The sequence below is a fragment of the Rattus norvegicus genome, chromosome 4, assembly GCF_036323735.1.
Source record: "Rattus norvegicus strain BN/NHsdMcwi chromosome 4, GRCr8, whole genome shotgun sequence".
NCBI classification, from domain to species: Eukaryota; Metazoa; Chordata; class Mammalia; order Rodentia; family Muridae; genus Rattus; species Rattus norvegicus.
This window is the reverse complement of record NC_086022.1, coordinates 138,371,099-138,376,809: the sequence shown is the minus strand read 5'-3', so window position 1 is coordinate 138,376,809 and position 5,711 is coordinate 138,371,099. Positions and strand designations below refer to the sequence as shown.

At 39.7% G+C, this 5,711-nt stretch overlaps 1 pseudogene; it reads left to right on the top strand.

Moving 5' to 3' along the window:
- The first annotated feature begins 233 nt into the window (after nucleotides 1-233).
- On the top strand, nucleotides 234-1,836 carry Kpna1-ps6 (karyopherin subunit alpha 1, pseudogene 6; annotated as a pseudogene).
- Nucleotides 1,837-5,711: the final 3,875 nt, after the last annotated feature.

Below are 5,711 nucleotides of genomic sequence, written 5' to 3'. Positions count from 1 at the left end.
TTTAGAAGATGTTTCTTTTAACACACAAAATCAGACATTGCAATTAAAGAAACAGCATAAAGGCCCAATTTCAGTTTGTGACAAATGAGAATATTGCACTTTGTGTCGGCACAAAGTCTGAGGGTTGAGGGCTAGTGGACCTTTCCACAGTCATCAACCCACAACTTGAGAGCCCTGCACTGACTTTCGTGGAAGTCTGAACTGACTGTGCAGTTTACCTCCTTGTTTCTGCAATGTCCACTAATGAGAATGCTAATTCAACAGCTTCCTGGCTTAACAGTTTCAAGAACAAGGGGAAAGACAGGACAGAAATATGGCACCCAACGAATAGAAGATAATGTGGAACTTAGAAAAGCTAAAAAAGATGACCAGATGCTAAAAATGAGAAACATCAGCTCATTTCCTGATGATGCTACTTCTCCACTACAGGAAAACCTAAACAACCAGGGTACTGTAAATTGGTCTGTTGAGGACATTGTGAAAGGCATAAATAGTAACAATTTGGAAAGCCAGCTCTAGGCTACTCAAGATGCTCGGAAACTGCCTTCTAGAGAGAAGCAGCCTCCTATAGACAACAGCATTAGGGCTACTTTGATCCCAAAATTTGTATCCTTCTTGGGCAAAACTGATTGTAGTCCCATTCAGTTTGAATCTGCTTGGGCGCTCACCAATATTGTTTCTGGAACATCTGAACAGACCAAAGCTGTGGTGAATGGAGGCGCTATCCCAGCATTTACTTCTCTCTTGGCATCTCCCCATGCTCACATCAGCGAGCAAGCTGTGTGGGCTCTTGGAAGCATTGCAGGGGATGGTTCAGTTTTCCCAATATTTAGTTGTCAAACATGGTGCAACTGACTCACTGTTGGCACTTCTTGCAGTTCCTGATCTATCCCCCTTAGCATGTGATTACTTATGTAATCTTACCTGGACGCTTTCAAACCTTTGTCGAAATAAGAATCCTGCACACACACACACACACACACACACACACACACACACACACACACACGCACACTCTTTAGATGCTGCTGAGTAGATTCTTCCTACTTTAGTTCGACTCCAGAGGTATTAGCAGATTCCTGCTGGGCTATTTCCTACCTGACTGATGGTCCAAATGAGTTCATTGTGATGGCTGTGAAGAAAGGAGTTGTTCCCCAACTTGTGAAGCTTCTAGGAGCTCCTGGATTGCCCATTGTGACACCAGCACTAAAAGCCATGTTGTCACCGGAACAAATGAACAGACTCAGAAAGTGACAGATGCAAGAGCACTTGCAGTCTTTCCTAGCCTGCTAGCAGCCCCCAAAACTAATATTCCGAAGAGGCCACATGGAAAATGCTGGACACCAGGAGCAGAAACATCAAGTTGTGAATCACAGCCTAGTCCAGTTTCTTGTTGGTATCCTCTCTAAGGCAGACTTTAAGACACAGAAGGAAGCTGCATGGGCTATAGCCAGCTATACCAGTGGTGGGACTGTTGAACAGATTGTATGTCTTGTTCATTGTGCAACAGTTGAACCTTTGATGAATCTCTTGAGGGCAAAAGATACCAAAATTATTCAGGTTATTCTTGATGCCATTTCAAATATCTTTCAGGCTGCTGAGAAACTAGGTGAGACAGAAAAACTCAGTATAATGATTGAAGAGTGTAGAGGCTTAGATAAAATTGAAGCACTACAGAGCCATGAGAACAAGTCTGTATCCAAGGGCTAATTAAACTTAATTGAGAAGTACTTCTCAGTGGAGGAAGGGGAAGATCAAAATGTGATGCCAGAAACTACCTCTGAAGGCTTTGCCTTCCAGGTTCAGGATGGAGCTCCCAAGATCTTTAACATCTAATGTCCAGCCAAGGCACAAAGTTGTTAGCTCTGCGCTGTGCTATGCTGTGTTCTCATAAATTTGTCTTACTGCTTCTCTACCAAGAACTCTTTTTAAATGTGGTTTGTTATTGTAACATTTTTTTACAAAAGAAATATACTTGAGCAGTTATAAGCGTACATACTCTATGAAGCTGTCCTCTGAGTTTATTTCTATGTGAAATTTTGTACCCTGTCGTGTCCTGTAAATAAAGGTTAAGTTCCATTCTTCTTTTAAAAAAAGTAGACAGCCATGTGCCACTTAAGAATTCAGTCAATGCCCAAGAGAGGTATAGCTGGATCCTCAGGCAGTTCAATGTCCAATTTTCTGAGGAACCTCCAGACTGATTTCCAGAATGGTTGTACCAGTCTGTAATCCCACCAACAATGGAGGAGTGTTCCAGTGTTCCTCTTTCTCCGCATCCTCGCCAGCATTTGCTGTCACCTGAGTTTTTGATCTTAGCCATTCAAAAGATGCCCCAACATATAAAAAAGACACGTGCTCTGCTATGTTCATAGCAGCCTTATTTATAATAGCCAGAAGCTAGAAAGAACCCAGATGCCCTTCAACAGAGGAATGGATACAGAAAATGTGGTACATCTACACAATGGAATATTACTCAGCTATCAAAAACAATGACTTTATGAAATTCGTAGGCAAATGGTTGGAACTGGAAAATATCATCCTGAGTGAGGTAACCCAATCACAGAAAAACACACATGGTATGCACTCATTGATAAGTGGCTATTAGCCCAAATGCTTAAATTACCCTAGATGCCTAGAACAAATGAAACTCAAGACGGATGATCAAAATGTGAATGCTTCACTCCTTCTTTAAAAGGGGAACAAGAATACCCTTGGCAGGGAATAGAGAGGAAAAGATTAAAACAGACACAGAAGGAATATCCATTCAGAGCCTGCCCCACATGTGGCCCATACATATACAGCCATCCAATCAGACAAGATGGATGAAGCAAAGAAGGGCAGGCTGACAGGAACCGGATGTAGATTTCTCCTGAGAGACACAGCCAGAATACAGCAAATACAGAGGCGAATGCCAGCAGCAAACCACTGAACTGAGAATAGGACTCCATTGAAGGAATCAGAGAAAGAACTGGAAGAGCTTGAAGGGCCTCGAGACCCCTTATGAACAACAATGCCAAGCAACCAGAGCTTCCAGGGACTAAGACACTACCTAAAGACTATACATGGACTGACCCTGGACTCTGACCTCATAGGTAGCAATGCATATCCTAGTAAGAGCACCAGTGGAAGGGGAAGCCCTGGGTCCTGCTAAGACTGAACCCCCAGTGAACTAGATTGTTGGGGGGAGGGTGGCAATGGGGGGAGGATGGGGAGGGGAACACCCATAAAGAAGGGGAGGGGGAGGGATTAGGGGGATGTTTGCCCGGAAACCGGGAAAGGAAATAACACTCGAAATGTAAATAAGAAATACTCAAGTTAATAAGAAAAAGAATTCAGTCAATGAAAGACTGAATATGGTATATATGACTTATAGCTGTCTATACCTTATAGGACTAAGTAACTGTGTTCTCTAACCTCTTTACAATGTTTAAATAACTGACATTTCTCACAATGCATTTCCATAATAAATTAACCCTCAACCATGTATCCATAACAAGATCCCTGGATGGTATAGTAAACTATGAACTGGGGGAATCATAAAGAATGGGATAATATTTTTTATTCTTTTGCAAGAAATAGGAAAAGTAAAACTCCAGGTCATTATAAACACGTGCTATTTATTTATATGAACTCATAACTTTGTAAGTAACTGGAAGAGTGAACTCAGAAAGCAAGGAGGCCTGTTCAGACATCAGCGTTATAATGAAAGATCAGTACCCAAGGATGATGGTGGCTATGCATGCTATCTAGATGCCGTTATGCTAGGTACTCCACTATTACTTAGTGATAATGAAATTTTAAGCAACTATTGTTATCACAATAAAGTAAGTAAACACTAAAAATTGACTAATAGGCACCATGAGCAAATAGAATTGCCAATAAGGAATTTCAAAACTAAACCCCAGATGTAAAAGTCACAAATGAAAAGAGGCATTTATTTATTTGTTTGTTTATTTGTTTGCTTTTAATAGGTTTGTCCACAGACTGGTTGGATAACTTTGGGAAGATTTCTGAGCTTACAAGTGCTTCTAAATCTATTTGCAATAAAAATCCTATAGAGAACCCAGAGACGAAATGAAAAGGCAGAACATTAATAATGACTGAGAATTTCCCAGCAACAATATCACATGCAAAATCACACATTCAGGGTTCTGTGAAAACAGTAAATGCAATAAATTAAAAAAATTACACCCTAGGGCTGGAGAACTAGCTCAGGGAATCAGAGCTCCCACTGCTTTCTGGGCGTCAATATGTGATTACTTGTTTATTAGCTTGTAATCCCAGCTCCAAGTGATCTAACATCTTTTTTGGAACTCTATGGCACTTGAATCTGTGTGCGTGTGTGTGTATGTGTGTGTATGTGTGTGTGTGTGTGTGTGTGTGTGTGTGTGTGTGTGTGTTTGGTGTGTTTGTCTTTTTGTGTGTGCGCGGGCATGAGTGTGTGGGTATATATAATATATATGTATATATAATCATAGCATATTTAAAACTCAAACAAATCTCTAGATAGCGCAAAACATAGACCTTCACATATCATAATTAAACAAGAAAAAGGAAAAAAGAAATTAAAGAAAAGAGAAAAGAGAGCAGAAAAGAAAATGAATGTCCTTGTGGAAGTAGAAGAGGAAAAATTGCCTCTCAATGATCAAAGACATGCTTCTCCTCAGACATCATAACATCTAAAAGATGTAGAGTAGAATATTAAAGTGTGGAGAGAATAAAAAGAAGTTTTCACAGTCTGGACTCTCTGAAAGTATCCTTCAAAAGGAAAGGTAAAAGGAAAATTTTCTCAGACAAACAATATTAAAGTGATTTGTTGCAAACAACACCACACAAGACATGTTAAGAGAGTAAAGGAAAACGGACTGTTTTCAATTCTGATCTGCATTGACAAGAAAGAGCATAAAGGAAGAAAAAGTGAAAACAAAATGAAAATATTTCCTTTGTATTTATCATAGTAATAGTAACTATAGTTCATTATGTGTATACATACATATACATGCATATAAGCACATACATATATGTTTAGGTATATTTAGTTACAAGACCAGTGAGTGAAAGAATTATACCTAGAGGCAGGAGGAAGATATTAGAATGATTTCACTATTAGAAATTAACTACACAATTGGAATAGGTGTCTATCATTTTAAAAATATAGTCAGGTAACTTAACTTAAAAAGTCAATGTATATCTCAGGTCATAGTTTTGGGGTTTCAGCCCACAGTTCATTTGCCCACTACTTTGTGTCTATGGCAGCACTGGTCTTGATGGGACTCTATGACGAATGGAAGCCCATTCATGTCCCAGTTTGCATAAAAGAGAAAGGATGTCAGCAAGAGCCATAGACTATCTGAAAAAGCCTCAGTATTGGGCATGCAAATGCTTCTTTCATAATTAGTGGTCTTTGGAGTCCATGTGAACAATGTAGGCTATTGAGTGCCACCAAGAATTTGAGGATAAGCTATGATAGATTGAAGACACTCCACATTTCACACTGAGGATTTGGAGGGATTGAGCTGGATCTGACTTAGGAGTCTCACTCCTGATAACTAGATTTCACAGTATGGGGAGATGATGTGCAAACTGCCAGAGTGGGAAAAAATAATCAAAAGTACTGTCCAGATGCAACACCAAGACCCACAACATGAAGAGTGTCTCAAAATATTGACTCAGAAGTATAATAGATGCATCTATGTTTTTTGTAGTAAACA